The 26,669-nt window shown below is 38.6% G+C and overlaps 1 pseudogene; it reads right to left on the bottom strand.

The window, feature by feature from the left end:
• The window catches only part of LOC138170239 (BTB/POZ domain-containing adapter for CUL3-mediated RhoA degradation protein 3 pseudogene), a 31,823-nt pseudogene extending 5,484 nt beyond the window's left edge, over window positions 1-26,339 (bottom strand).
• Between the last annotated feature and the right edge of the window lie 330 nt (window positions 26,340-26,669).

Raw genomic sequence — 26,669 nt, 5'->3', positions numbered from 1 at the left:
GCACATTCAATTATACATATAAATATATCTTAGCTTGGACATAGGAGGTGGAAGTGGGTAAGATAAAGGAGGGGTGATAAAAGGGAGGGAAGATAAAGGAAGGCAGTGATGAGAAACAAAACAGACTTTAGAGGCCAGGGGCCAGGTAAAAAGAGAGAGAAGGATAAACAGAAGAAAATAATACAATGGGAAATGCACAGTTACTAATCATAAATGTGCAAGGGATGACCTCACCCAGAGAGAAGATAGGAAGCACACTGAAGAAAGCAGGTAGCATATTGGATTAAGAAATGCAGAATATATACAGAGTTAACATAAGGGGTTGGTGGAGAATCTATTATGCTTCAGCTGAAGTAAAAAAGACAGGAGTAAAAAAAAGAACAAATTAAAAATCCCCAATTATATACAAAAAGTGCTAATCCTGAAAATCACAGCAGAGGTTAATAAAATTAAAAGAAAAAATAATAAATAAAACTAGGAGCTAGTTTTGTGAAAAATAAAATACATAAATAAGTAATTAAAAAAGAAAAGAAAAATACTAGTATTAAAAATAAAGATGGCAAGTGCACCACAAATGAATATTACCTTAAAGCAATTATTAAAAGTTATTTTGTTCAATTATATGCCATTACAACTAACAATCTATGTGAAATGACAGAATATTAAGAAAAATATAGACTGTCCAGATTAGCAGAAGGAAAACTAGAATTCTTAAATAGCCTGTTATTAGAAAAAAGTTATATGACCCACAAAATGACACAGAAAACCTAACCTCCCACTGACGACAGCCCTGCAGGCCAGAAGGAATCAGCCAGCGCAGGGCTCTGGAAGCCCAGCCCAGGCCCATGTGAGGTGAGGTTTTAGCCCCAGGGCGAGTCTGATCAGCCACCAACCAGAGGGACTCCAGATCAGCAGCAGCTGTGGCCATTTCCAGAATTATCAACACATAAATGCTAAGGACAAACTGAGAGGTCAGTTCAGCCTAGAGTTTGGGACCCAGTAAGTGGGAGTGCATTGGCTTTTGACCCCAGGGCAAGAAGCCTTTCAGATGCCAGTAGAGCCAGCCAACGCCATATGGCAGCTTCAGCTCCTGGCACACAGAGTGTAGGATGAATAAGCAACCAGTCTGAGGGGAAACGCTCTTGTTTTAAGCTGCTTGGATCTGGATTGCAGTCAATGGTGGAGGTCCTGAGATGTGTGACCAGCTTGCCTGAGCGTGTGGAGGCCTCAGAGGGGGCACCCATCTAATTCCTCCAGCAGCTGAGAAAACCCCAGTGCTTGACACAAAAGCTAATCTGCCTTGTGGCAGAGTCCTACTGTGGCAAAAAGCCCAAGGGTTAAGTGACTGAAGGGCGACATAACCAGGCAAAGGAAACAAAGCAGACAAAAGATTCCAAGATTGGACTCCTCTTTTGGGGACAAAAAGGAGCAAAGCATGGAACAGGAGGAAAATAGTGAAGTCAGAAGTCCTACACCAAAAGCTTCAAAGGAAAATATAATCTGGTTACTGGCCATAGAGGACCTTAAGAAGCAGATAAGAGAAGTGGAGGAAAAATTGGGAAGAGAAATGAGAACAATGCAAGAAAATTATGAAATGTGAGTCAACGGCCTGAATGAGGAAAATGAGACTTTAAAAAACAGACTGACTCAAATGGCAAAAGAGGCTCAAAAAGGCAATGAGGAGAAGAATGCCTTAAAAAGTCAAATTTGCAAGATGGAAAAAGAATCTCAAAAGGTCAATGAGCAGAATCATGGCTTCAGAATTAGATTGGAGCAAATGGAAGGTGATGACTTTATGAGAAATCAAGATGCTATTAAACAGACCCAAACAAATGAAAGAATAGAAGGCAAGGTGAAATATCTCATTGGAAAAAAAAAAAACACTGACCTGGAAAACAGATCCAGGAAAGATAATTTAAAAATTATTGGACTACTTGAAAGCTATGATCAAAGTAAGAACCTATAAATCATACTCCAGGAAGTTCTCAAAGAAAACTGCCCTGATATTTTAGAACAAGAGGGAAAAATAGAGGTTGAAAGAATCCACCGATCACCTCCTGCAAAAGATCCCAATAAGAAAACTCCTAGGAATATTATAGCCAGGTTCCGGAATTCCCAGATTAAGGAGAGAATATTACAAGCAGCCAGGAAAAAAACAATTTGAATATTGTGGAAACACAATCAGGATAACCCAGGATCTGGCAGCTTCTACACTGAGGGATCGAAGGGCTTTGCATATGATATTCCGGAGGTCAAAGGAACTGGGATTAAAACCAAGAATCACCTACCCAGCAAAACTGAGTATCATGTTTCAGGGGAAAATATGGTTATTAAATGGAATAGAGGACTTTCAAAACCAGAAGTTGAAAAAACCAGAGTTGAACAGAAAATTTGACATTCAGATAAAAGAAGCAAGAGGAGCATGAGAAGGTAGACAGGGAAAAGAAATCATAAGGAGCTTATCAAAGTTGAACAATTAACATTCCTACATGGAAAAACTATAATTATAACTGATAAAACTTTTCTCGGTAGTTGTAGGGAATAAAAATAGAAATATATGTGTGTGTGTATATATATATATATGTGTGTGTGTGTGTGTGTGTGTGTGTCTATATATATATATATATGTCTATATATGTTATATATGAGGGTATATGGGCATATGAATACATATGTGAATGTGTGTATATTTGTTTACAGTTATACATAGATAGAGGGCACAGGACCAATTTAACAGGAAGGGATGATACTTAAAAGGTGAAATTAAGAGGTGAGAGAGGAATGTAATGAGTGGAAATTGGTTAGAGACAGAATGTGGTAAACTATCTCATACAGAAGAGGCAAGGGGAAATGGTTACAATGGAGGGGAAGAATAGGAGGGCAAAAGGGAATGGGTAAACCTTATTCCCATTGAATTTGGCTTGAGGAGGGAATGAAATACACACTAAACTGGGTATCTTACCCTACCGGAGAGTAGGGGGGAAGGGGATGAGATGGTAAATGATGGAAGGGAGGGCAGGCTGGGGGGAGGGAAGTTGGAAGCACCTGTTTTTGAAAAGGGATGGGATCAAATTAGAGAATAGAACAAGTGGGAGGTGGGATAGGAGAGAAGGAAATATAGTCAGTCTTTTACAATATATCTACTATGTTATTGTTTTGCATTAGCCACACATGTACATCCTATACTGGAATGCTTTTCTTCCCAGTACGCTTGGGTGAGAAGGGAGGAAGGGAATGAATCTGGAATTTAAAGTTTTAAAATCAAATATTCAAATATGTATGTATATGTACATATATATGTGTGTGTGTGTATGTATATATATATATGTATGTATGTATGTATGTATGTATATACTATTATCAATACTATTTTACATGTAATTGGGAAATAAGGTATACAGGCACTGGGGCGTAGAGATCCACTGGAAAAGACTAAAGGGGTATGGGAGAAAACATGGGAGAGAGCAGATTGGAGGAGGGGATATCCTGTGGGATGGCTATTTTGGAGGGGGTCGGTAGGGGAAAAACGGGGAGAAAATTTGTAACTCAAAATCTGGCGGAAATGAATGATGTAAAATCGAAGTTAATAAAGCATTTGAAAAAAATAAAATAAAATATTTTTTGCTCACTTATATATGCATTAAATACTAAATATGATTCACTGTTCTAGGGAGGGGATTTTTAAAAAAATAAATGTTTTTTTAATTTTTAATTTTTATTTGCTCTCAGTTTACAACTTTCAGTTCTACAATCCCTTTAGTTTCAAATTTTATCCCTCCCCGCCCCCCCATGGAAGCATGCAATCTATATATTATCTATCTACATATACAATATGTATATAATCTACATATACAAATCTACATAATAAGATCTACAAATACTTTAACAAAAAACAATTTTCAGGATGTAAATAAGGATAAAATCCAGTGGAGTGAACAGTGAGAAGGGGGAAACAAAACAAAACAGAACAAAAAAGAGAGAAAGTAGTTTGTTTTTGTCAGTAATCAGAACCTATAGTTATTTCTCTGCATGTGGACATCTCTTTCCATCATGAGTCTTCTGGAGTTGTCTTATAACCTTGCATTGCTTAGAGGAAACCAGTCTATCAAAGTTAGTTGTGACACATACATCGTGTCTGTAATTGTGTACAAATTTCTTCTGGTTCGCTCTTCAAGTGAGGGTTTTTTTTTTTGGAGGGGGGAAGGTCAGATAATTGGGGTTAAGTGGCTTTCCCAAGGTCACCTGGCTAGTTTTTGTGTTAAGTGTCTAAGGCCAGATTTGAACTCAGGTATTCCTGACTCCAGGACCAGTGCTCTATTCACTGTGCCACCTAGCTGCCCCGAGTAAAGGGATTTTTAAAAAAGATATCAGGCATTCTATCTCCACTCAATGCTCTTATTTGTAATTTTAGTATATATGTTTACCTTATATATCAAACTTTCAGTCACCTTCTTACTTTCCTCTTAACATACCTGATTATGACAAAGTTATACATTCTACATTATTAATTTAGTTAAAGAAATGACTTATTCAATTACCATAGAAGCTTCTGCTGCTTCGGCAGGCTTCTCAAGCCCCTGCAGCTTCACCCCCAACCAAATCCTTTTAATAGAGCAATAACTCTTCCTTATCCTTCTAAATATTGTAAATTTATTTTGAAGAGGGAACAACATGTAAGGTATGTTATTAGTACAACCTTATGGACTTTCTGGAAGCCCAATTTGACATTATAGAATTTTGAATTCAAATTCCACAACAGACATTTACTAAATGTGTAGCCTAGGACAAGTCACATGACTTCTCTCAGTTATCTCAACTATAAAATAAGGATAATAATAGGATTTACCTTTCAACAGTATTGTGAAGATAAAATGAGACAGTTATAATGAACTCTGTAAATCTTAAGGTGATATATAAATTATCATCATTAACTTTACATGCCTTTCCTGATTCACAAAATAAGAATCTTTTATCACCCTCTACCCCATCATTTAAGTGGAAAACAATAATGTAATAGTCTGTGACTTGCAAAAACTGTTCTTAGAATTAGGTATGGATTTTAGGCCCAGTTTCTCCACTGATGAACTAGGGAAATGACCGGACTTTGGCCAAGATTGAGTTAGCTATTAAAAGAATGTATAGACACTAGAATATACCCCTCCTCATTGAGTTTGGTATAACCTCCAGTAGGTTCATAAGCATGCCTATTAAATCTTATCCCACTGTTTTGTATATTCAGCAGGGCTTAGCCCTTTGTGTGCATCCCTTTCCTTATCTGAAATGTGAGATGAGGATAATTATAATCTACCCTCAGCATGATGCAGTGCTGCTTTGCAAAGCTGTAATAATTGTAAATTACTTTTTAAAAAGAAACCATATGTATATTGCCATTTAATGGTTGCGAAATAGCCAATAAAAGCAACTATATGGAAGCCTGGAACTCTGCCTGATTGTCTTATTGAAGGGAGTATAAAAGAAAAATAATCCAGAGCTGGACTGAGGTCCCCAAACTACATACTGAGTGAAATCATTATAGTGCAATAATTAAGGAAGAAACAAACATCCACACAAACAGAATTGGAGAATCTCAGAGTTCGGAGGAAACAAAGAGACCAACAAGTTCAAAAAATACCAAAAAGAAATCTCTGTGAAACACCTGAAAAATAGACATCCATTCACTTTGTATAAAAAAAAAAACCTCAGTGATGAGAACTCCAATACTCTCCAAAGTACTTTAAAATGAATTGTATTATATTGACATGCAAAGTTCTTCTTCTTGTTGTCTTCTCTCCTCCTCCTCCTCCTCTGCCTTCTTCTTCTTCTTCTTCTACTTCTTCTTCTTCTTCTTCTTCTTCTTCTTCTTCTTCTTCTTCTTCTTCTTCTTCTTCTTCTTCTTCCTCTTCATCTTCTCTTTCTGTTCTTCTTTTCTTCTACATCCTTCTCTTCCTTTTTTTGTCATTCTCCTCCTTTTTCCCTATTATTCCTTTGCTCCCTACTACCATTAATATTTCTCTTTTTAATTGCTTCAGGCTCTTCCCTCTTTGGCAAACAGAATAAACCCAATCTCTTAGATAATATCCCTGCATAGGCAGTAATGCTCCTGGGGACTAAACATCAGTTATTTCAAGAAATTTTCATATGGCATGAATTCAATATATTTCAGTATCTCTCTCTATTCCTAGTATCTAACACATTTCCTGGCTTACAGTAAAGGATTAATTAAAGCTTATTGATTAATTTTGTACCATGTCTAAGTATTTATAGATATTCAAATTGAAGATCATTGAAATGCACACATTTTTGCCTACAGAACTAAAATCTAGCCATCCCTCCCTCACTTTGTATCTGTGTATTCAATTTTTCAACTAATTTTGGACATGCTTATGTATGACTTGGACAAAATTTTAGATGCATATTTTTGAGGAGAAGATGCCATGAAGGTAATAAGTCTTAGTGACTGGAATGATATTAATCCCCTAAAAAACAAACAACTGGATATTTGAAAAGAGGGAGACTTTGGGGGGAAAATATAAGAAGTTCTTGTGTTGGACAGCATGATCTTGAGTTGTTTATAAGGCATCTATCTGGAGGCTCCTGTAAAGCCAAGCACAAGCAACTTTCCAAAAGACTGCTGCTATTAACAGCTTTAAAGTTCTGATCCCATGGTAACTCTCCATTTATTCAGCAGTAAATTAAAGCAAACCATTCAGAGAAACCAAAGTACAGCATTCACAATGTTATAACACAAAAAGCTATCACTAAATTAGCCACAGAGTTTTCACCAAAGTGATCACATAGTTTTATACAAAACATATCATTCAGTAAATCCTTAACTCAATCCTCCTTAAGGAGCAAGCCTCCTTTAGGGACACAAAGTACAAAGGTCAAAGTTCTCCACCCTTAGGTCACATTGTCTTAATCTCTGATGTACAAAGTTCTCCCATCCCTAGGGCACAGTAAATCATGATCTTCTCAGGCAGCACTAAGTACCCAAGGAGAGATCTTTTCATTTTGACTTGAGTCTGGGTCTCGGATTCCATGTTTCCTCTTCCAAGGACCCAGCATCTGCCTCAATCTACCCACCTGTCACCTGGATTCAAAGGCAGGCAGTTTTCAGCTCCTTGTTCTGTTCCCTGTCCAGTTCTTGGTCCATATAGAAGCTCTTAGTGTCCAGTACACATCTAGTCCTTCACAGTTTCTGTTTTAGGGAAGAAAAAGCTTAACAGAGCCACAGTAACATTCATCACATTGCTGTGATGATTCATCACCATCATCAGTTCACTATCTGCTTGTGAAATCAACACAGACCCACCAACATGGTCTGAGAACTCAACACACATCATCAGTACAGTCCCAGGACCTCTGAAATCCTCCTCCAGGACTTCTATAAACAGATAACAAGATAATCCTCTTTCAGGGCTTCCAGTAAGGTCTCAGGGCTTCTGTACAAAGTATCTCAAACAAAAATCAACAAAGCCAGAACAGACAAACAGAGTCCCTAGCCTCCACAGCTATTTCTCTTTTCAGTTGTGCTCTCTCTCAGCTTGGGCTTCTCCTTATATATGGTTATTAGCTCCTCCCTGTTCCTCCCTCTTCCTGTTTCATCATCAAGTTTCTCCCACTGCGGGGTTCACAAGTTCTGTTTGTTAACAAAGACTTGATGTAATCATGGGCAAGGCTCAAAAGGAACTTGAACTGCAACAAGGTGCTAAAAAATTAAGTAGCTGAAACAAGGTGCTAAGTACTTCTTTGCTTGCCGTCACAGCCCCCACCAAGTATTTGTTGATGTTTGATTACAGTTTAGAATAGAGGCTATGATTGGAGATATAGATCTCAGAATTAGATATATGGATAATGATTAAACCTAAGGGAACTGGTGAGAAAATCAAATGTAACCACATAGAGTGAGAAAAGTACTCAGTACAAAACTTTAGGACATAGAAGTTACACGGAAGAGAAAGAGGAAGAGGAACAGTAACACAGGTAGAATTTGAGAGAAAAAGCAGAGCCATGAATAACCACAGGTGAGAAAATTCAGAAGAAGGTAATAAACAGTGTTGAATTCGTGAAAGAGGTCACATAAGAGGATTGGGTGAAAATATTGTGTTAAGTGCATTATAGATGTTACCTCCTTACATTTGATTTGCTGGATAGTCTTAAATGCTGCAGAGAGACCAGGAAGAATAAGGATTAAAAAATGGCAATGTAATTGGGTAATTAGATCACTAATAATTTTGGAAAGAGCAGTGTTGTTTGAATGATAAGGATAGTAGTCAGACTTGATAAGAGTTAACAAGAGAATGAGAGGAAAGTAAGTGGAGGTACCATGCCTTCTCAAGGAATTTGACCAAAAACAGAAGGTGGCATATTAGCAGTATTTGAGAGACCAAGTGAGGATTTTTAGATATTTGGGAAGACAAAAGTGACCATAAAGATTGATGAAATGCTGGGAAGGACTGTTGGTGGACTCTTTATTAACTTTAAATTAGTAGATTGTATTATTATCTTTCTTTAATGGAAAATGCCTTTACACATTATTCCAAGATCTGAACCTCATTCATATCCATATTTTCATTATAAATTAAATGAGACAATAAATGAAGTCACAAATACATAGTAGGAAGATTCAAATTTTCTTCTTGAATAAAACCAAAGCAATTGACAGAGTTGGTTTTATCATGCCTATTAAACCATAATAAACACAATTTCATTGGATAATTTGTAATTTCTGTATACAACAGCCATAGAGAAATGGAAATGAAAGAAAAAAATATTGAATATAAATGCATATGCTGAGCAAATAGATATTCATTTCGGAGGATGAGGAAGGAAAAAATTCTGGATAAAGGGGGGCATATTAAGATTCTCCACGCTCAGTTAAAATATTTATTGTTTACTGTCTTCAGTGTGTAAAGGGGTATTTGGGAAGACACACATATGCTATATGTGGTTTGGAACTGGTAAATGAGATAGACTGAAAGTCTATAGACTAGTTTGAGAGTTCTGCTCATAGAGGATATTAAATTATCACTGACTCCCAGAATCTCAAAGATGGGTTCAACGTGAGAAACTCTCTCTTACAGTCTGTACCAGAAAGAGAATCCTCCCAAAAAAATTCTCAATATGTGTCCAACCAGATTTGCTTAAAGATTTCCAATGAAACTGAGAAAGTAACTTTTTACAGATATAGAAAAAGTCAGGAAAAGCTATCTGTATGCCATTGTGTCTTTAAATGATTTGAGCAAAAAAAAATGAAACAAATAAAAACATACGTAAATGGTTAACTATGAGAAGGCACTATGTGATTTTTATGGTAATTCTGACATGAATTTCAATAAATATTGAAGTCAAAAAGGAAGAAAATAGAAAAGAGGAGGAAAAGATTTTAAAAAAATGAAGAAAAAATAATTGATTAAAGGACAGAAGGTTAGCTAGCATTGAAAGAAACCTTGGAGATAATTTTAGGAAGTTCTGAAACTGAATAAATGTAGGCACTGATATTCAGAGAGGCAATATGTATTTTCCAAGGTTTTCTAGAAACTAAAGTTCCAACTGAAGTCTTTTGATTTCAATGAAATTAGTCTTTCCATTCTCTCATGCTTAGCTTCACCATTTCTTAAAGAAGGAAATTGAGATAAAACAGTGAACACAGTGAGCATTTTGAAAGAACCCAGAAATTCTTTGGTAGCAATCACTTCATCTCCTTTTCTGACAGAAAGATCACAGAGATTAGAAATGAATTTGTAAAACATTACATGGGAGCTCACTTGAAAGCACACTGTTTGCCAGTCTATTAGAAAATATTGCTCTCCAAAATCCACCATTAATTAACAATTACATCAAATTTGCTTTGGATTGGTTGTTCTAGAATATTTCATCCTTATTCATAGATTTCCCTCAATGATGCATATCACAAAAGAATTACACAGTTTTGATTTAAAACAAGAAAATTAATAATTACCAATCATGTAAACTATGTATAAAGTGAATTACCCAGCACATGCACTATTAGAACACATATTAACTTAGTCCTGTATCTAAAAATAAATAAAAGTGACTCATAAAGTAAATATAATATATGATTTTAATACTAAGTGTATGAGACATTATTACATCTTGAAAGAATGTTACACTGTATTTCTTGGACAGTTCTGGGCAAGAGGCCATTAGTATTTCCCAATTCCTAGAGGGAAGTGTTAGAAAAGGTGACAAAATGTCTGCAAAGCTGTTTATCAATTAAAATCCTAGTGGGAGGAGACTCAGAATTAATATGGAAGTCAAGCTCCACTACTATCTCTTTCCTGAATTGGAAGGAAGGAAACCCAGAGCCTAGCTATAAGGCCACCACTCTATTTGGCTCCTGAAAAGCAAGAAAGAAGGAGAGTCAGCATGACAACTGCTTTTCTCATTATTCAGGGTAATGAGAAAAGCATGAAGGAAAGTGTCCAGAAGATATCCATTTTGACATCTCAATTATGTATTATTTTTTTAATACATATTTTATTTTCCTGTGGTTACATGTTTAAAACTTAACATTTTTTTAAAGTATTGAGGTCTGTAAATCCAAGCATGAGCAGCTTGCCAGAGGACTGCTATTGTGTACAGCTATAAGGTTCTGATTACATAGTAGAAGAAACTCTCTATTTATTCAGCATGAAATTATAGCAAAACATTCACAGAAATCAAAGTACAGCATTCAAAATGTTATAACATAACAAGTTATCACTAAAGTAGCCACATAGTTTTCACCAAAGTGATGACAGAGTTTAAAAAAAAAAGATATCATTCAGGAAGTCCTTAACTCAGTCATCCTTAAGGAGCAAGCCTCCTTAAGGGACATAAAGTACAAATGACAAAGTTCTCTACCCATAGGTTACAGTAAATCATGATCTTCTCAGTCAGCACTAAGTACCCAAGAAGAGATCTTTTCATCTTGATTCAAGGATGGCTCTCAGATTCCATGGTTCTTCTTCCATGGTGCCAGCTCCTGCTTGAATTTACCCAACTGTCACCAGGACTCAAAGATAGGCAGCTCTCAGCTCCTCATCCAGCTCCTTGTCCAGGTGCTCATCCAGGTCCTCCTCCACTTACTGTTACATATTGAAGCTCACAGTGTCCATTCCACTTCAAGTCCTTCTCAGTTTCTGTTTCTGGGAAGACAAAGTTTAACAGAGCTAAAACAACATTGATACAGATTGCTGGCACCATCATCAATTCACTATCTGTGAAATGAACACAGACCCACCAATGAGGTCTGAGAACTCAACACACATTATCAGTACAGTCCCAGGACCTCTGAAACCCTCCTCCAGGATTTCTGTAAACAGAAAAGAAGAAAATTTTCTTTCAGGGCTTCCAGTAATGTCCCAGGGCTTCTGTAGAAAAGATCACAAACAAAAATCAACAAGATAGAACAGACAAACAGAGTGCCTGGCCACCACAAAGTTCACTTTCTCAGTTCTCCCACCCCAAGTACTCTCTTCTCAGTTATGTTCTCTCCTAGCTTGGGTTTCTCCTTATATATATATACTCATTAGCTGCTCCCTGTTCCATCACTACCCTATTGCATTAGCAGCAAGATTGCACATGTTGTGGGGTTGACAAGTTGTGGGGCTCACAGTTCTGTTTCTTAAACAAAGACTTGATATAATCATGGGCAAGGCTGAAAAGAAACTTGAACTGAAACAAGGTGCTAAATAATTGAATAGCTGAAACAAGGCACTAAGTACTTTTTTTGCTTGCCATTAAAAGTTCCAAATTCTGTCTTTCCTTTCCTTCCCTCCCATCACCTTTCCTGAAATATTAAGCTATCAGATATAAATTGTACATGCAAAATCATATAGAACATCTCCACATTAGTCATTTTGTACAAGAACATTCAAAGAATGGAAGAGAATGAGAAAAATATCTTGCTTCATTTCTGTATACAGACAATATCAGTTCTTTCTCTGGATGGCGATAGTATGCTTTATCATTAGCACTTTGTGATTATCTTATTTGTTTTTGTGCTGAGGATTGCTAATTAATTTATAGTTCCTCATTATATAGGATAGTTGTTACTGTGTACAGTGTCCTCCTGGTTCTGCTCACTTCACTTTGCATCAGTTCACGTAAATCTTTCCAGGTTTGTCTCAAATCATCATTTCTTATACCACAATAATATTACATCACAATCATATATCACAGCTTGTGTAGCCATTCCACAATTTATGGGTAACCCTTTGATTTCTACCACAAAAAACAACTATTAAAATATTTTTGTATAAAAATATCTTTTTTAAGGATTTGTTTGGGATATAGACCCAGCAATGGTACTGCTGGATTAAAGGATATGTGTAGTTTTATAGCCCTTTGGACATAGTTTAAAATTGCTCTCTCGAATGGTTGAATGAGTTTACAAGTCCACTAATAGTTCATTAGTGTCCCAGGTTTTCCACATCACCTCCAACATTTATCTTCTGTTTTTGTTTGTGTTTTTCACATTAGTCAAACTAATAGATGTGATATTGTACCACAGATTAGTTTTAATTTACATTTGTCTAATCAATAGTGATTTTATATGACAATTGATAACTTTTATCTCTTTGCCTGAAAACTACTTCACATCCTTTGATGATTTATAAATTGAGGAATGACATTTTTTAAAATATATTTAACTCAGTTCTCTATATATTTGAGGAATGAGGCCTTTATCAGAGATACCTTTTGACAAAAAAAAATCCCAGTTTTCTGTTTTCCTTTTAATTTTGGTGGCATTGGTTTTGTTTGTGCAATAACATTTTGATTTTATTTAATCAATATTATCTGTTTTACTTTTTGTAATGCTTTCTATATTTTTTGTTCCTAAATTCTTCCCTTATCCATAGATCTGACAAGTAAATTATTATATGCCTTCCTAATGTGCTTATGAATTTGCCCTTTATATGTAAATCATGTACCCATTTTGACCATATCTTAGTAGATGATGTGAGTTGTTGGTATACCTAGTTTCTTCATTACTCTTTTTCCAGTTTTCTAAGCAGTTTTTGTCAAATAATGAGTTTTTGTCCCAAAAGTTTGGATCTTTGGTTCTATTATATACCAGATTACATATTCAACACTGTATTTATTAGCCAGTACCAGATTGTTTTGATAATTACCACTTTATAATAGAGTTTGAGATCTGGAATGGCTAGTCAACAATGCATTACCATTAAACTAATTCATATGTATTTAGTTGTGTGCTTTTCTACTAGGAACCACAGATGCACATTTTTCTCCACAGGAAACACTGAAATAACATTTTATCATAAAGACCTATCAGTGAAGAAATAAGATTGGGATGAAAGACGTCTCACCTCATTGTAATGGGAATTTTACTCTCAATTCCATGACCAATTTGAGGAACATTGCTATGTTGGCATAACCCAGATGAAGGAGGGACAAGCTCTTTCAAAAGCTCATTCACACAACTGACGCTGTCAGTGGTTAAAAATGATATTGCAATGGACAGATGAGCTGAGGCTACCACCTAGTTATGTCACTTATAAAACATCTGAAATGTGTTGTGGAGAAAATTATCCTTCATAGGGTTTGTTATGATATCTAATTAGACCATATTTAAAACTTAAAACTGACAGAAAAAAAAGCAAAATGCAACAGATCTGGTTAGGTGTAGTAATCTGCAATGACAGTAGGCATATTATCTTTTAATTATAGCACCTCAATTATTAATGCAATGTCATTTAAGTACAGGGAAGGGACTAATATATATTAGCTGAAGTATTTACAAAGGACATATCTCTTGGAAGCAACCTAATTTTAAAGACTTTTAGACATTCATTTCAGGGTAATCTAAAAAGGGAGATAATTTCAAAAGAATGGAAATGATCACAGGTAGAGTTTTCAGTGTGTGTATCCCACCCCACCCCCCAAACCTCACAAAACTTCCTGGGAAAATTCAAACACAAACAATACCAATCTTTTATTTTTGCCAGTGTACTCTACTCGTCTTAACAAAATCTCTTGAAAATCAACCAGAAATATCTTCAAAATTCAAGTGGGGATTTGAATCAGAGTTCTAAGAGAGCATTAACAAAATGACTAATATGGTGATGTTTGCATGATTTACATTCTGTACAAAATCCCTTACTCTTTTGGCAGAGGGCAGGGGAGGGAAGGATGGGCAATAGAATTTGGAAGTCAAAACTTAAAAAAAAATTAAAATGTTTTAGTATGTAAGTGGGAGAAATTAAAATATTGTATTAAAAAGTGGGTATTAAGAAAAGTTACTAGCATTCTTAAACTTTCCTTAGGTGAGCTAACAAATTAGAGAAAAAATTATTGAAGGCTTCTTCAAAATAATTTTTCAGTTCATGAATAGAAATGATACATGAGTTTCATTTGGGTCTTGTCAGTATTTAATTCCAAAGAATCCCATCTTCTACTTTTGCCCTACTATTATCATCTTATTCAAAAGAATAGCATAAAAATCTTTATCAAGTGGTTTGCTAAAATCGAGAGATGGGAGGTAAATGATCATCTAGGATCATGCAATTATACCTGTAAAGAAGGAAAATCCACGTATTTCTTGTGTGCTAATGATACCTTTACTACTAGTCATAATAAAATACGGGAGTCAATAATACTTATTAGGGGGTGGAGCCAAGATGGTAGAAAGTAAAAAGCAGGAACTTAATTAAGCTTCCCCCCAAAACCCCTCCAAACATCTTTAAATAAAGGCCTACAACAAGTTCTGGAGTGACAGAACCAACAAAATGACTGGATAAAACAGTTTTTTCAGCCTGATACAATATAGAAGGTATGCAGGAAATGTCTGCTGCATCCAGGAGGAGGAGAGTCTAGTGTAGGCTGTTCCAGTGCATACTGGGTCACAGCAAATCAGGAGCAAGCCTTCGGATTTACTGCATCAGCAGAAGAAATGCCTGCTTTCAGCCTTCTTAGACCACAGACAGAGGGTTGAACAATTGGTAAGAAGGAAATTACAGGGATTGCTTTGCTTGCACTGGGAGCAGGACTTTGTTGCTTTGCCCACCCTCCGTCTTGGTCACAGTGCTCAGTGGCAGTGCCAGGGCAAGAAAGAACAACACACCAGACATTGTAGGAATAGTGGAGTGGGGACACTCGTAACAATTCCAGGGCAGAAAAGAGTGTTCCGCAGACAAGAGCACAGGCCAGATTAGTAAACATACCTCTCACTAGATGATACCACCTTGTAAGAACTGAGTATTTATAGTTCTCTAGAAGCATCTCTGAAAAGAGCTGCAGAAAACCCCTGAGGCTTGAAAGAGTGTTCCTTCCATTCTGGAAGCAGAGCCAAACTTTAGCAAAGAGTTAAATGTCAAGAAAGAGGCAGCACAGAAAAACAAATTCTTACTGTAGAAAGTTTCTATGGTGACAAGGAAGAACAAAACACATTCAGAAGAAGGCAGTAAAGCCAAAACTCCTACATACAAAGCCTCAAAGAAAAATTTGAACTGGTCTTAGGCTATAGAAGAATTATAAATTATTATTATTATTATTATTATTAGATCAGGGGAAGGTAGGTGGTGAAGTAAATAGAGCACTGGCCCTGGAGTCAGGACAACCTGAGTTCAAATCCGACCATAGACATTTACCACTCAATAGCTGTGTGATCTTGGGCAAGACACTTAGCCCCAATTGTCCTGTCTTCTCCCCTCCAAAAAAAAAAGCTTAAAAAATCAAGTAAAAAAGTTAGAGGGGAAATTAGGAAAAGAGGGATGGGGTACAAACTATGTACAAAGTAATAATGAGGATGTGGGGTAGTTCAGGTACAGGTTCATATATCTAGTCCCTTCCCTACAGTCTATTAACTAAGTTCTCCACTTTACCATACTAGTATGAGGATTAAAGGCTGATTTTTTTTGTCACTGCTTTTTCTTTTTGCTATTTTGAAGATCAGTGTTGTTATTTAAGATGTTATTTTGATAATTAGTTAGAAACTTTAATCAGGTACACACTAAAATCATAGGAAACAGTGACTTTTTTGTAACATTGTAGGTTTTTTTGCTGGAGACAAATCTATAAAGAATAGACAGCTGCACAAGTTAGGAATTTTTGCCTGAAAGGCAGGTTGAATAAAAAGAGCAGATCCAGGTAGTGACTTGCCCTCTTCTCTCCTCTTCTGTCTTCCCTGATCTATAGACCTCACACAGTTGTTGTGCAGACCAAATTAAATGTTATATGTGCCAACAGCAATGTGTAACCACTCAGCCCCCCTAGGATTTGCAGTTCCTGGTTGGGAAGAGATTAAACTAAAGTGAGATCAGCCTATGAGGTTCAGGAGGTGCAGTTTTCATATATACATATAGCTAGAGTCAGGAGAGCAGAGAGAACAAAGAAGACAGAAGAAAGGAGAGATGTCATCTCAGGGTAGGCAGCAGCAGTTCTCAGCCACTTCAGTGGGGCAATTAAGACCTTGAGAAATGACCTTTATCTAATAAGCTGGGAGGTGGGAATAACTTTTATTTCAGTTCCTCTGTGTTTTATAATGCTTGACAAAGAAAAACAAACCAGTTGAGTTGTGGCCTCGCCTCCCCAGCCTTACTTCTGCTAGTGGGTTTTTTTTAAGTTTATTCTGTTATAAATACATTTGCAGGCAGAGGCAGAGGCAGAGCCAAGATCGTGGAGTAAAAGCAGGGACTTACCTAGGTCTACCTCAACGCCCTCCAAATCCCTTTAAATAATGACTATAAATGAATTCTAGAGTGGAAGAACCAAAAAAAAGAAAAAAAATGAAACAATTTTACAATCCAAGACAACTTAGAAGGTCAGCGAGAAAGGTCTGTCTCACCGGGGTGAGAGTAAATCACAGTCCAGCTCAGGCTTCACCAACACAGCCCACACCCCAGAAAACCAGGACTAGGCCCTGGGAGAATGGCAATGGCTGCTTCCAAAGCCTTTAGCCCACAAATGATAAGGGGGTTGAACAACTGGTTGGAAGGAGGTTGCAGGGGTCTCTTTGCTAGCACTGAGGCAATACTCTGTTGTTTTGCCCATACTCAATCTGTATCCTCATACTGGGTGGTGGTGCCAGGGTGAGATAGGCATTCTAGCACATCAGAACCTGTGACTGCAGAGGAATGGGAACCCTCCTCACAGTGCCAGCCAGAAAAGTGTGCATGTGGCCACTTAGATCACAGCACAACCGAAGAGTAGTAAACAGCTCTTCTTTATCATCCCACCTTAGAACAACTGAAAACTTTACAGATTCCTGGAAGTAACGCTGAAAACAGTTGCATAAAACTCCTGTGTCCTTCCCCTTGGAAGCAGTGCTCTATTATAACAAAGATTTAAAATTGATATAATAGATTGGGGATATGAGCAAACAACAGAAATAAATATCTGACCATAAAAAGTTACTATGGTGACAAGGAAGATCAAAACACACACTCAGATGAAGATAACCATTTCAAAGCTCCTATATCCAATGTCTCCAAGAAAGATATGAATTAATCTCAGGCCATGGAAGGGCTCAAAAAGGATTTTGAAAATCAAGTAAAATGGAGTGATGAGGTGGCACAGGGACTAGAGCACTGGCCTTGGAGTCAGGATGACCTGAGTTCAAATCTAGCCTCAGAAACTTAATACCTGCTAGCCATGTAACCTTGGGCAAGTCACTTAACCCCAATTGCCCTGCCTTCCCCCCTCTAAAAAGCATATATATATATATATATATATATATATATATATATATATATACACACATGTATATATATAATTAAATAAATGAATGAATCAATAAAGTAAAAGAGTTAGAGGATAAATTGGGAAGAGAAATGAGAGTATTAACATATTTTGGAGATACCCTGTTTCCCAGAGCTAAGGCCCAGCACATAGGCTGTGTCCTGAGCTTGGCTCAACAATAATTCTTTGTGGTCTGCATGATATCATCCTCTGGCAAAGCCTATTCCATGGACCAACAACAGGTGTCTGCTGAGAGATTAATCTCTCCCTTCTTTCCTGGACCCTTCATCATGTATTCCCAGTCTCTATTTCTTGTCACTGAAAAATACTGCTCTTCTTTTCTTGTCCTAATACTCTGATTCTGTGCCCAACAGGGTGGATATGAACCCCCAAGACTTGAGACAATATTGTTCCTTCAGGGCTTTGGGAAATGGTTACTTAGGATATAAAAATGATGATGTCATGATCCAGTCCAGGATCTGTATAAGACCTGCCTTTCATCCAGTATGTTCAGTCCTTTTTCTTAGGAAAGGGGACTTCTGTATACATATGTCATTTTCCTCACTCTCGATTTTATTAGACTTCTGTTAGTGTCCTGACTCTCCTGTCTCTAGATTGTTCTGTTTGTTTGGCTCCAGCCACCCACAGGTCAGAGGCTACTTCCAATCTAGTTGACAAGAGTGATGCAAGAAAATCATGAAAATTAAGTCAAAAGCTTGGTTAAGGATACACAGAAATACTGAAGAAATGACACCTTAAACATCAGACTAGGCCAAATTGTAAAAGAGGTACAAAAAACCAGTGAGGAGAAGAATGCCTTAAAAAGCATAATTGGTCACATGGAAAAAGATGCACAAAAATTCACTGAAAAAAAAACATTAAAAAGTAAAATTGGCCAAATGGAAAAGGAAGTTCAAAAGTTCAGGGAATAAAATAATTCCTTAAAAATTAGAATTAAGCAAATGACTTCATGAGGAGTGAAGAAGCAATTTAAAAAATGAAAAAGTCAGACAGTGTAAAATATCTCATTAAATAAAACTAACTTAGAAAATGATTCAAGAGACATAATTAAAATAAAAAAAAACATTGCACTCTCTGAAAGTCATTATTAAAAAAAGAGAGAGAGAGAGAGAGCCTAGACATCATCTTTCAAGAAATTATCCAGGAAGAATTCCCTTTTATCTTAGAACTAGAGGGCAAAATAGAAATTATAATAATATACTGATCCCAAAATGCAAAATTCGAGGAATACTATAGACAAATTTCATAGTTCCCAGGTGAAGGAGAAAATACTTGAAGGAACTCGAAGGAAACAATTCAAGTATTATGGAGCCACAGTCAAGGCATGATAACACAAGATTTCAAGATTTAGTACTTTCTACGTCAAAAGATTGGGGACTTGAAATATGATATTCTGGAGAGCAATAAATTGCAACCAAGAATAATCTATCCAAGAAAACTGAATATAAGCCTTCAGGAAAAATAAAAATGGACATTCAATTAAATAGAGGACTTATAAGAATTCCTGATGAATAGGTCAGAGCTGAATAGAAGATTTCACTTTTAAATATAAGACACAAGAGAAGAATAAAAATGTAAAGAGGAAATGGATATCAGAAGGGACTTAATAAGGACAAATTGTTTGCATTCCTATATATAAAGACAATATGTGTAACTCATAAGAACTTTCTCATTATTAAGTCTGGCAGAAAGTGCATATATAAACAGAGGGCACAGGTGTGAGTTGAATATGAAAGGATGATATCTAAAAAACAAATTAGTGGGTAAGAGAGGAATGTACTGGGAGAAAGGGAAAGGGGGATAAAATGGGGGTAAATTATCCCACATAAAAGAAGCACGGAAAAGCTTTTACAAATGTACAGGAAGAGGGGGGAGATGAGGAGGAGTGAGTGAACCTTACTTTCATCAGAATTGGCTCAAAAAGGGAATAGCATACACACTCAGTTAAGGATAGAAATGTATCTTACCTTACAGGAAAGTAAGAGGGGAAGGGAACATAAGAAGGTGGGGTGATAGAAGGGAGGACCAGTTGGGGGAGAGGGTAGTCAGAAGTAAAAAACTTTTGAAGAAGGACAAAGTATAAGGAGAGAGAGAATAGAATAAATACTTGAGGTGGGATAGGATATATTTAGCAATAGTAATTGTGAAAGAAAAAAAATTAAAACAACTTTCTCTTATAAAAGCCTCATTTCTCAAACAGAGAACTGAGTCAAATTTATTAAATTATTAATTATCCAGTTAATAAATGATCAAAAGATATGAAGTTTCAGATAAAGCAGTCAGAGCTATGTATAACCATGTGAAAAAATTCTCTAACTCACTATTGACTGTAGAAATGAAAATTAGAACAATTCCAAGGTACTACCTCATACCTATTAGATTGGCTACTAGGACAGAAGAGGAAAATAACGAATGGTGGAGGTATGTGTGAAAAATGAGATGCAGGTGATGGACTTCTGAGCTGATTTAACCATTTTGTAGAGAAATTTGGAATTATTCCCAAAGGGCTATAAAACCATGTCTACCCTTTGACCTAGACATAACCACTACAAGGTCTGTATCCCAAAAGAGATAAAAACAAAAAGGAAAAGAACCTATATGCACAAAAGTATTTATAATAATCCTTTTCTGGGAACGAAGAATTAGAAATTGAGAGGATGCCTATCAATTGGGGAATGGCTGAACCAGCTGTGATTTGTGGTTGTGATGGAATACTATTGTTCCATAGGATATGATGAGTGGAATGCTTTCAGAAATGCCTGGAGAAATATGTGTGCATTGATGCAAAGTGAAATATACTGTTTACAAAATATGAGCAATATTTCAAGAGGATCAACTGTGAATGACTTAGCTATTCTCAACACAATGATGCAAGACAATTCTAAAGACTTATGATGAAATATGCTACCCATCCCCAAACAAAGAACTGATGGTGTCTGACTATGGATTGAAGTGTACATTTTTCCTTAATTTTTTTTGTAGAAGTCCTTTATATTATTTTATGTTACATATGTGTATGTATAGACAAATGCTTGTAACCTATAAACATTGAATATTTCTAAAAAAACAAAACACAAGCTTTTGTGCATAGCTTTAAGGGAGGGCACATTTAGTATAAGACATCTGAATGTGCTAAAGTGATATTTTTGGTGACCCTCTAGTTAAAAGCATACTCAACAGGAAAGGATTCTATGATTGCAACTCTACAGAAACTGAATCACGCCTATTATCCCCTTCACAGCCGTGGTCCATGATGTGCCCACGGGCCACACACAAATGTTCAGAGATTCAGTCTGACAGTTTCTTTGAAGGATACAAAAATATGTGTTAGCAAAGACTGGACCAAGAGCTCAGATCTCAGCACAGTGACCATTGTGCTCAATCATGGCTCAGAAAGGCCCCTTTCCTTGCAGACTGTCTTCATGGAGTGGGGTGGGTGATTGAATGTCTTGGTCAGGGGATGCAAGTGGCCAGAATCAAGCCTCTTGGAAAGAGTGGTCAGTGTGACAGTAGCAGCAGTAACTCTGACTGCCCCACCTTTCAAAGCTTTGCTAAACCTCATTTTTGTAATTGTGCAACAAAATGGACTATTTTTGACTAAGCATCAGGCTGCTCTTTGACTGCTCTTAAGCAATATCATTAACTTCTAACCTCTGAAGTGTCACTAGAAAAATGTCTGCAAATACTGGCCAAATCTAAAACCCATTTCTATTCCTTCTCCTTGGGGTTGGGACTGAATCTAGAATCTGGCTTATCCTTCTGCTTACAGCTGATACACGGCACTTAATAAATGTTCCTTGATCTGTCAGATTAATGGCATTAACGGGAACATAAATATAAGTTTAATTTCAGAGGATAATTGAAAATTTGGATTTGTGAGAAAAGATCTAAAAGCAAACCAGGATGGTCAGTGAGCATCATGTGCTCAATTCACAGAGGACAAATTTTGATCTTGAAAGGGCCAGGAAACCTTCAGAAATATGGGTGGGGATTAGTTTATAAGCTCCTGCCCCAAGCTAGCATTCTGTGTTCCCTAAGTGCACCTTGCTCAAAGGAAAATACATAGTATCTTGGCTTCAGGGATATAGTTTATAGCCCAGAATGTGTGATTGTGAAGGCGGGGGGGCTTGCTGAGAAATAACAAGGTTGGGAATTTCTGATAGAAACATGATTTGTCTTTTTTCCACAAAAGGGAAAGAAATGGGTAAAACAATGTGATGGAGTGAAGGAAGTGTGTGGTTCCAGCATCACTGGATTGAGCTACATGGTGCCTCCTAATTTCCCCTTCCCTGGAGGATCTGGGGAGATACAGGTTTGGGGTACCTAACAGGTCAGTGCAACCATCAACCTTGGGACCCTCTTGGTCTTCCCCTAAGCTGAGCCATTCATGTGTCTCTATGTATGGGGCACTGAGAAAGAAGGAAAAGGCAAACTGTCAGATACTTTGTATTGACCATGGATACTAGCAAAGTCCAGCTTTTATTATGTGAAGAATAGATTCTAGATTAATGAAAATCTACTTTTGAAGAGTAATTATACAGTGCCTTCTCCAAAACAGTGGACACTTTTATGGCCTACCTACATTCACAATGCTTCATCATTGTATGGTGTGACCTGATTCACAAAGCCTGACCAGAAGATGGGTAAGGAGCTTGTCCAATCTCCACAGAGATCGCAGTGTATATAATTCATGTGGGAAGCTTAAACAAATCAACACAAACTTTCTTCTGAAAGTTATTTTTTGGGGAAGAAACCCTTGCAGGTATAATCAACTGTGAAGCCTGACTTGGTAAACTGAGTCAGGAATATTTTGTACAAAGCAGCTGAGCTCAGCCTTTGGCTGATGAAAACATGATTAGGACAGTCAGATGTGGTCTGGGTGGGATTTTCTGATGGTGAGGGTGATGGTAACAGAAGACAATGTAATAGCATTTTAAAAACCCACTGCCTTCTGACCACATACAGGCCAAGTCCCTCTGAGAGTGCATGGCTTACATCACAAGAAGCCACTTCAGTACATAGAACATTTCAGTACATAGAACAGTACATTGTACATATCACAGAAATGCCTTGTCTGGTAACCAAACTTGCAAAAAAGAGAGTTTTGGTATAGAACTCAAACCCTTCTGGTCCATATACAAACATCATATATCTTTCACATCTGATATTTCTTCGTGGTCACAGGCTCGAATCTCCCTGGCTGAGCCCAAATCGCCCTATAGTTCCCTCTCTGCAAAGATGATGGGGAGGTAGCTACCCTCAGCTTTTCCCACCACACAACGGCTCACCCCCATGGCCTGGGGGACAACATGACTCACTCTCTCACAGTCACACACATTCCTTTCCTATTCTCTGAAAGTGGCAAAAAAAACAAACAAGCAGGAAACATTTCAAAAGTATCTGTACATCTTGTGTGTGCTGAATGAGCCCTGCTGGGTCTTCACTCAGAGGCCAGACCTAGAGCCCTGTGGGCACTCTCTCATTTACAGAGGCCTGACTCTGGCATGGACTAACTGGATGGTGGTAGCAGGACACAAAGAGCTCTACCAGCCTCATTTACTTCATCAGTAAAATGGGGCTGCTGACAGTCACATTCTTTCCCTTGCAGGTTGTGGTAAAGAAGACTACAGAAACAAGAGCTCTGAGTGAGGACATTCTCCTCAGAGAGGCTGAGCTTCTCTTGGAGCCTCTGCCCCTGGGTGGGGGTGGGGGAGCAGGGCAGAGGCCTTGTCTCCTGGCTGTCTCCCCTCTGCGCCTGGGGTGGGGGGAGCAGGGCAGGGGCCATATCTTCTGGCTCTCTCTCTGTAGCTCCTCTGACACTGGGGTGAGGGTGAAGTAGCAGGGCAGGGGCCCCCTGACTCCTGCCTCTGCCAAAGGAAGGGGCTGAAGAAGTCATCTTCTGGAGAATTCTGACTCAGCAGAAGGAACCCCCTGAAGTCTGTTGATGGCCATTCCTGCCTCTCAGGAGGCATAGAAGGCAGTGGGGGTGGGGAGAAGCGGTGAAGCTAAGGAGCTGCTGAATAGAAAGCCTGCCTTGGAGGCAGGAGAACTTGAGTTTGAGTCCTGACTCTGGCAGCTCCAGGACACCAGGACTAATTGCCTGGAGATGGACACAACTCCCCACAACAGTCAATGGCTGAAAAGTGTTGACCTGACATTGTGGATGGACCTGATCCAAGAGCTCCTGAGGCTCCTTTTCAGGAAGCCCCAGGGCTGCCCCCAGTCCCTAGGCTACTTCCTGTGTCCCCCGCAGCCATTGCAGGACTGTAGCTTAGAGCGTGGCCAGACATCAGGGTCTGCTGGGCCCAATGGCCACATGCTGTCCTGCCTGTGACTCAGGGACAAGAACCTCTGGCCATGCAGATCTGACCCTGTCCAAGCCAGATTCTTAACTGGACACTTGGGGTTGTGGTCAGAGCCCTGCCCATGGCCTGGTGGGCCAGTGAAATGGAGCTGCTGGCTGAAGGGCAGGATGAAGCATGGGGTCTCTATGGACCAGCCTCCACTTGCTATATCCTGACATTAAGGGGTTTATTTCCTTGGCCACAAGAGGTACATGATTGTTCTAAGAGAAAAGAAATTCCCAATTGAGAAGGTCTTGGTGTTGCTTTCTCTTTGCCTTCTTCCTTGGGAGGGGGCATAGTGGTGGGATAAGCCTACAGCCCTGCACTTCCCCTCGGGATGGGGAGAGAGAAGCTCAGGATAGCTTTGGGGACTGCAGACCTCCTTGACACAGGCAGCTGACCCACGGGAAGTGAAGAGGTTACCCACTAAGAAGGTTAGGTTTGCTCTGGAGACACCAAAATACCAACACTCTGGGTCCTGCAGAATGAATTCAACTCAAGTCTTCACAGTCAAAGAAAAGAAAAATTTATTAAAAGTTCGCTTTCATTAGACACAGAGTAAGTCTGTGCTAGGTTATTCTATGGCACTCTCTTCTATGGCATTCTGTGGTGCACTAACTCTTCTATGGTGCTCTCACACAGGTGAGGACAACACAGGATCTTATATACAGAAGGTTGTGGGAGGAATCTAGGGGTGTTAATGAGGTCAATGAGTGATTAAGGGTGGGAAGCCACCTGGAGACCACAAACAATGGTGGGCTAGGTCAGTTCAAGGGTGGGAATTTGAATAACAGACTTGCCTCATCAAATGGGATGATTTAATCAAGAGTCCAAGGCAGGTTCCCTATCCTGTACCTCAAGGACTCAAGGAGAGCTGGAGGGGCTCCCAGAGCCCATACCTCATCAGAAGGAGTCCCTGTATCAGGGTGATCTGTGGACAGCTCAGAGCTGACCCCATGGGGTTCCCACCAAAAATAAATACTGAAAATGAAAGTCCTCACTGTCACCTCCCAGTCAACTCCCCTTCTTCATCCCCAGGATTGGGCAATGCTTTCCCCAAAGGCTCTTCACCTTCAGGAAAATGAAAAAATGACAGATGCAGCATGAACAGTCCCAGGGTTGAGGGTCCCCATGACAGAACCAATTCACCTTGCCACGAAATACCAAAAGAATGACCTGGATTGTTACAAAATACCATTTCCAGAGTCCACAGGCTCTCAATATGGCCTGGGAGCGTGGTGAGGGGGGGAGGGGGTTCTGTGAGCAGCACAGAAGGGTAGCCTGCTCATCTGGGTGCTTGATATGGATCCAATGCACACACTCAATCCTCTCACCCTCTTCATCCTCATCCAGGTGGTGGGCATGGCCTGCAAAGCCACCCATTGCCTCCAAAATTGTCTGGGCCTCAGCCATCCTTAACCTCATACAGCAAAACATTCAGGGTTTCCTCATAAATGCGGGCCTCTGGGAACTCCACCTTAGTCTGTTTCTTCTCTGTGATGTAGACAATGCTCGTACAGCAGACTTCTGCAATCTTCCGGCCCTGACCATAGAAAGAACAGCAGCAGATCTCCTTGCCAATGAGGTCCTTGATTAACAGGACCCTCATGTGGAAATGCAGGGACAGCTTGTCAAACAGCTCAATGTTTTTCAACATGTCATCAGAATTGCTGGTGTAGGAATACTTTTTGTTTCCTCTGTTGTAAAGCAACTTTACTGCCGGCTTGTTGAACTTGGCTATCAACTTCTGTTCTTTGGAGGAGGTGATCACATGGACCTTGTAGAAGGGTTTGTAGAAGGCTTTGCTCTGCAAGGCCGCCAAACACTCATTCACCAGACCCTAGACCTCAGCCAGGAGCTCCTCCACCTCCCTGTGGCTCTTAGGCAGCGGAACGGCCCAATCTAGTTGAGTAGTTGAGGAACATACCAAAGAGGTTCCCACACCTGTCAGTGAGGATCCAAGCTTTCCTATTGGTGTACCTCCATCCTCCCGCTGAACATGGCCTTCAGTATGGTGTCCTGTTAGGGGAGGGTGTGCATGGTGGTGTAGTAGATGTGTCCCCCCACACTGAGCTTGATGTAGTTGGAGTTGAGGCCCATCCCCTTGAAGGAAGTGGTGCAAGTGGAAGCTGCTGGCACCCTGAGTTTACCAAATTTCTCCCGACATCTCTTCCGGAGAGTTCCGGAGGCTCTGAGCCAGGACCAGGGCAGCCAGGAAATAGACTTTTCTTCATTTTTTAAGCATTTTTTTTGGTCTATTCTAAGCATTTTTTTGGTCTATTCTTTCTTTCACAACATGACTAATATGGAAATGTTTTACCTGACTGCACATGTATTAGTCTATATCAAATTTCTTGCCTTCTCAATTAGGGTAGTGTAGGAGAAAAGGGGAATTTGGAAATCAATGTTAAAATCAAATGTTAAAAATTGTTTTTCATGTAACTAGGAAAGATGAAATACTAAATAAAAATTAAAACAAAGTATAATAGATTTCCCATGTTTAATATTGTCTTTTTTCATAAACTCCTGTAGTTGATCCTGTGCTTAAGTTACTAGTGGTATCTCTTTATGGCATGAGAACACAATGGTAGATAGACA

Source organism: Petaurus breviceps, unplaced genomic scaffold (genome assembly GCF_028583685.1).
Source record: "Petaurus breviceps papuanus isolate PSGF00001 unplaced genomic scaffold, PetGlider_PUasm1.0 38, whole genome shotgun sequence".
NCBI lineage: Eukaryota > Metazoa > Chordata > Mammalia > Diprotodontia > Petauridae > Petaurus > Petaurus breviceps.
Note: the sequence above shows the minus strand (reverse complement) of the source record. Positions and strands in the feature narration are given on the sequence as shown.